We start from the raw sequence: 9,253 nt of genomic DNA, 5'->3' as shown, positions 1-9,253 counted from the left end.
GGGAAAGAGCTTAGTTTCTGGATTTCTAGCCCTATGCCCTCTGCTCCCACTCTTTTAATACTTCCACACTAGGACATCAGTTCTCTAAGTCAGTGTTATCAGAATCCTCATGTTTTAGTTCTACAGCAAATGTCATCATCCTGATGGAAATAATATGGGATAATATACTTTTTTTGTCCTTCTATTTAGAAGAACACTAAAAAAACCCTCACCTATCAATTCTCATTCTGATTTTCATTTACATATAGAAAAATGTGTTCAGTCACTTATTCATCGAAGGATTCGTAGGCTGTGGCTAGAGTATTTATTCTCATAGCCATTCTTCCATCACCCTTTATTCAGTGACATTTACAGGACACATGCCATGTGCCTGGCTCTGAGGACAGAGAAAGACCACAGGCAGGTTTGCTGTCTTCACATCACTCACAGTTTGCTGGGGGAGGCATTTGGAAACACACCAGTGGAAACACGCTATAGGACAGGCTCCGTGACACAGCAATAATACACTGCCCAAGACAAGTCACATCCTACATGGCAAGCATGGTTTGAATCCCTGGCCTGGCCCGATGTGCCTAAAATACACCAGGCACACGTAGATGTCCAAGATCCAATGGGCTGGAAAGGGGAGGAAGGGGATTGTTGCTTTGTCAGACCCTGAGGAGTGTGCGCCTCTCTCTTTCTCTTGCTCTCTTTCACTCTCACATGCACACAGACACACTCTATCATGAATAAAGACAAATAATTTTAACAATAGCAACAACAAAAGCCATGCTGTCAGGTTTGTGACAGAGCTTCAGACAGTTCAGAGAGGGGTGGTCTCACTCAATCCAGGGATCAGGGCAGCTTCCCCAGCAGGCAGGATCCTTGGGCTGAGTCCTGAAAGCAAGTGTGTAAACACAGGGAAGAAGGACACCATGTGTCCTGAGTTTGGAATGGCTATTGGGCTTAGCTGCGAGAACTGTGGATGATGAACCTAGAAAGTACACAAAGACCAGTCATGAAGGTCTTCATTTTCGGCAAGTTTTCCTACAGCCAATGGAAAGACATAGTGGGCTTTCTTAGAAGGGAGTTAACAGCATTCAATTGGTGTTTTAGGAAGAGGTCTGTGGTCTGAAGGACAGATTGCACGTCGGGGGTGGGGGTGGGGCAGTGGTAGACTGGACGCAGAGTCCAGTTGGGAGATTTTTGCAATAGTTAAAATGAGCTAAATATTAGGGTGATGGATGCTGGAGGGATGGAGGGAAGGAATTTTAAGGAGATGTCAGAGACAGTAAATAGGACCTTTATTTACACATGTATGTATGAATTATTTATAGCCAGCTTTATCCCACAGAGGACTTGGGGCACACCACAGAGCTCGATAACCAGATAAACATAGGGACTGAGGGAGAAGAAAGAATCCAGTAAGACTCCTGTCTCTGGCATGAATGACTGGGTAGATGGGGTGCCCTTAATCCATCTAGAAATGAAAGGATCCAGTGCTCATAGGCACATCCAAGGTTTAACGGCAAACATTAAATGAGAAGTGTTATGGATACTCAAGTAGCTAAAAGGATCTGCAACTTTATGAAAAATTTGAGGTTGGAAATCTAGAATTTGGGATTAAGAGCATATTGGTGGAGGCTGAGACTATGCAGGTGGATGTCGTTATAGATCTGGTTTTTTAAAAATGGGAGCTGGACATTGGTGTGGCATAAAATGCAACACTCTGCAGGGCTTACTCACATGGAAAGGTTCTGTGTTCACACCCAGAGACTTCCCTGAGTACACCAGGCATGGGCACGCCCATAATCCAGGGTTGGCTGGAGTTAGGGGTGGATCATGGTATTGAAACCCTGTTGGGGGAACCAGCAGTTAGCGTAATGACTATGTCACTGGACTCCCATGTAGTCGACCACGGTTCGCGTGCCGGACCCGGTGGCTTAAAACCCACGCCGGGCGCGTGTGCGTGCGTGCCCAAGATCCCGAGAGGAGAATGGAGGAGAAGGGATTGCAGCGTGGCCATCCCCTCTGGGGGGTGATTTCTCACTTTCTGTCTCTCTGTCTCTCTCTGTCTGTCTGGCGAGCGCACGCGCCCTATAGTGAAAAACCTCTCAAAAAAAAAAAATAAATAAAACCCTGTTGGGGGTGCTGTCTCTGTCTCTGTCTCTTGTTCATGGAAGAAACCAATGAATAAACTTAAAGAAGAAACAATGAACCATTTAGTTTTCAAATATTTAGCTTAGTATCTCATAGTTTTGACTACATTTTTTTCACTTTTCATCAAAAGTTTTACTATCTAACAAACATCTCCAAGGAGTAATAGCAGAACTGATAAAGAACACGGGTTTCCAGGATTTCTTTCAGTCTTCTTTTTCTTGTGCCTTCAAGAAGTTCCATGCTCATTTTATGCTCATGCTCTTCTCAAGATTAATTGAAGTCTGCTGTGGGAAGAAAAGCCTGGAGACTCAACAACCGTTTGCGGATTCTAGAAAGAGCTCTACCTCCAGCATCTAACACTCTGGCTTTTTGAAAAACAGAGTTTTCTTCACTAGCAAGTGAGGAAAAGAAGGGGGCTAGAGCCAGCCTCATGCTTGTATTTATTTGAAAACTGTGTAAATGTTTAAAATATGATATGTAAACTTGCTGTCAGATCACTTTTGCTTTATGCAGCCTCAAAATTAACCATTAGGTTGCTCTGGGGTTGAGGAAGCTCTCTGGGTGTTCTTTGGAAAAGGAAAGCAAAATGGTCACTTTCCAGATGGTACGAGGGCAAGGTAGAAAGGTTTGCCATATGTCCTCAGTCTGGGCAAAATGAAGGGCTTGAAGGCAGCTCTACAGCTCATGGGCAAAGTAAATGGGAGATCTCTAATCCCTCCAATGTCAGAACTTGTGTCATGGAAACAAACAGCTCTCAACCCCAACTGTTTAACAACAAATCTCCACTTTTCCATCATACTACAAGAGAGCAGCAGATTGGTCAAGGCTCTGTTCCAGGATGTGGACTGAATCTGGGGTGGCTTTTTGAGTCTTCTCACATCTTCTTGTTCTAGAACTCGGGCTACAGGAGCAACCTCCATGTGCAACTTACAGCCTTGTGGTAGAAAGCAGAAGCACAAGAGGCCAGGCCACGCCATGCACTCTCACGCCAGTATGTTGCTCTGACAGCCTGAGTCATGCCCACTTGCATCCCATGGACCGAAGCAAAGTCACATGGCCAAGCCCAAACGCCTTAGGGCCAAGCATATATTATTGGGAACGAGAAAGTAAATACTCGAATATAGTAAGACTATCCGCCACAGTTACTCACTCATTCATCTATCAAATAGTTGTCGAATGCCTACTCTGCCAACATTAAGCTAGAAACCAATCTGTAGAAATAGACTGATTCCCTGCCCTTGTGGAGCTTGTAATCCAATATGGGACGCGAATGACCAAACCAGAAACCATAATGAAAGCTGAATTCAGCCGCAGGTTTTAGAGCCCTTACAAGAACAGTGGAGGCAGCAGTTCATAGACTGACCATCCCTTCTCAGGGATGAATGGCTCCAGGCCTGAACAATATTTTTCCATGAATGGGGTGGAGAGCCATGGAAGGATTCTGTTACTGAAAACTCTACTTAGGTCACTGGCCTCCTGGGGTTCTTTATGGTCCCCTGTGCCAAGATAGTGTCAGGTCAAGTGCGCGTCCTGCTTTGACATCCTTTATCCCACCTGCCACCTGCAAACCCAGCCCCACTTCACTTCCGAGCCTGGCCATGTCCTGGGTCAGTACAGACTTAAACAGAGTCAGCTGTGGAGTGGGGCGGGGGATTCAGGTATCCTTAGATAGTTGCCTTTCCATGCCAGCTGTCTTGAATTCAAAAACTGAATTCCTGCTTCATTCTTGAACTTGCTGTATAATCTCTCAAACTTTGCCCATTCTCCTCTCACTGACCTCCCAAGGCTCCCACACGGGGATTCCCTTTCTCTGCTGGATCCAATTCCAAGGTTAATAAGTTCCCACACTCCCTCAACACCTTCACTGAAGGCCATCTCCCAAAAGGCTCTTTCCTGTGGGCACGACTTCTCTTCTGGCTCTATGGAACTCAGGACCAGGAGAAAGGATTTTGTTCTTATTTCCCTGTGTGGCTTCCAGATCCTGCTGTGACATCCTGGTGTGCTCCTTTGAAAAGAGCGATTCTTGGTTACATACACATGGATACCCGCCTCCCCAGTGTTCAGGCAGCCCTGGCGGAGGAGCCTCTGTGCTCTCCACTCACTGCAGGGTACAACCCAACTGTCGAGAAGGAATGGGGGGCATGCATGCAGCATGCTGATGGTGACCTGGGTGGGGTGGGATGGGCTTTGGAATACGGCAGACCAGGAGTTTCCATCTATGACTCACATTCACATTTCACATGAGTTCTTGGCCTCAAGAACAGTGACCCTGGACATCAGGGTCCAAGGCCACAGGTGAATAGAAATACACCCAGATATTCTAGAGAGTTTGCACAAGCTAGCTGGAGCTGAAAGCAAGCCAACCGCGTGGGGAAACAGCTCAAAGTGCCCTGTCTGCAAAGTTTTACTAAGATTTATTTGGAAAGTTATGATCTCTCCCAAAATGAATCCACAGATTGCCCTGCTTTGATGACGAGAAGCACGTTGAGGTCTTTATTAATAGTCATCGCAGATTCCTTCTCTCCTTAAGTAGATTAATTAGGTAAATTACATTACAGTCACAGCAACTTTCTTGGAAAGAAACCATCCAACTTGAGAATGACTTTGAGTTTATATCTGGAAACTAAGCAATGTTAATGTTTACAATGAAGAATGTGAAATGTTAGGCTTTAATAGATGTTGATGTCATTCTTGGCATCCTGCTAATGATATAAACTACTCTGTGAAGAGGTAACACGTTGTTAAATGTAACCAAAATGCAAAGAAAGAAGTGAAATGTACACACACACACTGTTCACCCTGCCTCCTGCTTACCGCCCCCCTGCATTTGCCATCTGAGCTGAACCAGAAAACTGCAGTTTGACAAGCTCTCATCCATCACCCATGTGTGGCTAGAGATATGGAGGACTTTCTCCCATTCTATTTGGTGATTTGATGCTTTAATATCGCTGGAGGGGAGCCAAAATGGCCAAAGAATGTGAGCCACTTTTAGTACTGAATCTACAACTACTAGTCTGACATTGGAAAAGGCACCCCCTCTGTGCCTTAGTTTCCACATGTGTAAAATGAGAAGTCTAGATTCTGGCTTCAAATGACCAGCATTCAACTCTGGTTGGCGGTGGTGCAGTGATAACGCAATGCTCCGTGATACTGTACCCACATGAGAAAGTCCTGGGTTCACGGCCACACTGGGTGTGTGCGTGCCTGTGATTCTGGCTGAGGCTGGAGGCAGGTTATGGTGTGAAAATCCTATCGGGGGCACCTGTCTATCTCTCTCTTGTTCTCTCTCTTTCTCATGGAATAAAGAAAGAAAGAAAGAAAACCCAAAATTCTGTTTAGAGAATAATTTCCCCATCATTTGCACACACCGTTCAATACACAACCACTTGACAACTTCTCCTTCAGCCCCTTGGGGAATCTGGGAACTTTGAGTCTCAATCCTTTAAATCCCCCTCCCCCGGGGGGGGGGTATCTTTCAGTTCCTGAATAGCCTCATTGACAATCAAAGGGTAGAGCAGTTTGGAACTGCCTCAGAGACAGAACTGTGTCAAAACTCACTCTTAGGACCTTTTACCTCCACCTGCCTCTGTCCTCCGCTGCTTTGACAGTGTTCCAAGAATGCCACCATATGCTGTCACATTCTCACAGGACTGCAAGGTGGACAGGGCAAGATTCTGACAGATTACTAAATGAAGCTCAACTGTGTTAAGTGAATTGACATTTCAGGGCAGGGTGTAGAATTTCTTCCTTTGTTCTGGGATGCTCTATGTGATTTCTGCGTGTCCCTAATATTGTTCCACACAGCAGTTTCAGATAATAGGACTGCTTTGGTGAGAGCTTGACAATTGGGGAATCTGGGGACGTTTAGTTGTAAACCTTTAAATCCCCCCCCCCCGGGGGGGGGGGTATCTTTCAGTTCCTGAATAGCCTCATTGACAATCAAAGGGTAGAGCAGTTTGGAACTGCCTCAGAGACAGAACTGTGTCAAAACTCACTCTTAGGACCTTTTACCTCCACCTGCCTCTGTCCTCCGCTGCTTTGACAGTGTTCCAAGAATGCCACCATATGCTGTCACATTCTCACAGGACTGCAAGGTGGACAGGGCAAGATTCTGACAGATTACTAAATGAAGCTCAACTGTGTTAAGTGAATTGACATTTCAGGGCAGGGTGTAGAATTTCTTCCTTTGTTCTGGGATGCTCTATGTGATTTCTGCGTGTCCCTAATATTGTTCCACACAGCAGTTTCAGATAATAGGACTGCTTTGGTGAGAGCTTGACAAGCCCCAGAATGACCTCCCTTAATAGTTAATCACTCCTATGTGAGGGCTTTGGGACCAGATCAATACTTCAGTGGTCCTCTAGACCATTGTGGGGCCCTAGAAGCAAATTGGATTTCCCATTAAGAAGAGATGGGGTATGTCACTGAGGCCTCTCCTTCATTACCTCTAGCTTAAAACATTGTAAGGCTGGAACTTGAATAACCAAAGGCATGCTTAGGCCTCCACGGTCCTTAGAACAGATTCGCTTGGGATTGGAGCGTCCAGGCAGTTTGGACCTTCTAAAAATGCAGGAATGTTGGGCATTTTTGTACTTGCTGCACACACCCACAAAATACTGAATTCTGTTTTGGACTCAACAACTTGAAAGTGATAGGGAAAAAACAGCATTAAAATACAGTGGTGAACCACAACGATGATGAATAGATCAGAAAATGTTATTTTTGCATGAAGGTGGAAAAACGAAATGAGTTCACTCTGAGGAGAGACAGTCGAGGAGAGGATTGAAATAATCTGCAAACATGGAAAGACGACTTTGCAAAGACTGGAGAACATTCTCTCCCTACGAAGAAAGGAACAAGGCAACACAGGCACACATGAGTGGTTGGGTGGATTCAATTAGTGGGGAAAAAACTTGTGGGAGTCAGAGTGGTTAAGTCCTGGAGTGAGTTTAAGGAAGTGGTAAAATGTCCTTCTCTGGCACATTGTGAGCAAGGGGAATTCTTCTCTCGCTAGGAAGGTTTATGAGTTGCATTCCCTGACAGTAGCAGAGAAACTAGATCAGACATACCCATTAATACTGAACTCAGCAGTTCTAATTTTTCAGTGAAGGCCAAATAAAATCCACCCACGGACTTATGGAAAACAGCTTTGAAAGTGCAAAAATGTTAGAGAAAAAGAAAAATATTTTAACTGTCAACTCCAGGAACTGTGAGCGTGAGAGCTGGGGTACAGGGCTGTGCCTCGGAACATCTCAATGCTCAGCACTGCTTCCCTCAACTATTCCCGAAACTATTTACCAGATTGAACTAGTTGTCCTTTCAAGCTTCCAGGATTCTGGGATCATCTCAGTGCTTTTAAAAAAGAATGTTTTGAATTTGTCTATAAACTATATAGGAACAGTTCACTCTATTTCATTGGTTGCTCTGGAAATGAAAAGAAATAAGACTGGATATCAAGGGCCTAAGTCAATGGTGAGGTTTGAATTTGCTGATCTGTGAAAGAATAACTCATTTTCGTGTATGCATAGGCGTGTGCGTAAATAGATGATGCCTCTTTGAACTGTGTTCCTTACTGTAGGCTTAGTATGCTTGTACTGTGGGTTGCACAGCAATGTGTTATGGTGGGGCAGGCAATGGTCAAGAGATCTCCCTGGTCTGCATCTCTATGCCTAGGGATTGTGTGCTTTTTTTCTTTTCTGTTTTTTTCTTTCTTTCTTTCTTTTTTTTTTTTTTTTTGAGAAAGAGATTTTTTTTCTATAGGGTGCTTGTGCTTGCTGGAGAGACAGAGACAGAAAGGAAGAAAGTGAGAATTCATCCCCAGGGAGTATGGCCATACTGTAATCCCTTCTCTTTCATTCTCCTCTCAGGATCTTGGGCATGCACACACATGCATCTAGAGTGTGTTTTAAGTTGCCGGGTCTGGGACTTGAACTGGAGTCAACTAGTGGGAGTTCAACAATGTAACCATTATGCTATCTGCTGGTCCCAGGATTATGTGATCTTAAACCAGACACTTAACTTTTGGAGTTCAGGTCTACCTACCTCTAAGAGAAGGCCATTAGAATAGACCAATGTTCCCTAAATATCAGGCAATCCTGATTAAATGTCACATGTTTACCCTCTATAAGCTATTTGCACTTTGATAATAATATTTTTCTTTGTATCAACTCATTTTTGATTATATAAATTCACTTAAGAATAATTTTATATTTTATCATACAAGGAAAGCTACACCACTTGCCATAAATAGAAAGTAAATGCAAAAGTAAATATGATGAAAACAAAACTGTGTTATTAAATCCAGCTAGTAACTGCTGCTTGCCAAAGCCCCTAAGCCCGAGGCTGTGTTCTCTATTAAAAAAGATTAGCAAGTGCTAGAAAATTGTTAAAAATATATTAGTCCCAAACTAATATTTTTCTCTTTGAAAATAATCATGAAGGTTGAAAGACTGGCTAGCTCTGTTTTAAGAAAGATGTTTGTTTTGGACTGATTTCAAACTTACAGAAAAATTGCACATATAATACCAAAGAACTCCAGTCTATCTTTTACCCTAATCTACCAATTTTTTTCTATTTTTAAAAATTTACATTTAATCTATGTACAACATGGTTTTTCCTAGCATGAATACAGTGCATATTAGTCAAGTCAAACACATCATCATATACATTATCACCAGCGGATAACTTTCATTTTTGTGTCTATTAAATGTATTTGTTTTTTTTACTGATCCTCTGCCGGGGACCAGCCCCGGTGTGGGTGGGTTATCTTGACGGAGGCAGCGAAGGTGAACAGAAGACAAAGGACTCAGTGCCTTTTCATGCACGTCTTATGCTGGACACCCCTCAGAGATCGCCCTCTGAGGAGTGACAACTGCTAGGAATCATTGTGCGTTTTTTTTGAAAACATGTTACATGCAAGTAAATGGAAGAGGGACTACGTGTTTCAATTATCAGCTCATAGAGTTTTAACAATAGAGAACATAGATTCTATTTAGGGTTGGATTAAGGGTGGGTCTAGTGCAGTTCCGCAATTGTAGGTGGGTCTCCATGGCATACAGTTTCGGGAAAGCGGTTCCAGTAAGCAGAGATGATTATCAGCTGATGCGGCGCAGCA

At 43.8% G+C, this 9,253-nt stretch overlaps 1 pseudogene; it reads left to right on the top strand.

The window, feature by feature from the left end:
* Window positions 1-4,291: 4,291 nt before the first annotated feature.
* The window catches only part of LOC106734943 (60S ribosomal protein L23a pseudogene), an 8,517-nt pseudogene continuing 3,555 nt past the window's right edge, over window positions 4,292-9,253 (top strand).

The sequence above is a fragment of the Tupaia chinensis genome, unplaced genomic scaffold (assembly GCF_000334495.1).
Source record: "Tupaia chinensis unplaced genomic scaffold, TupChi_1.0 Scaffold000002_1, whole genome shotgun sequence".
NCBI lineage: Eukaryota > Metazoa > Chordata > Mammalia > Scandentia > Tupaiidae > Tupaia > Tupaia belangeri.
This window is presented reverse-complemented; position numbering and strand designations above follow the sequence as displayed.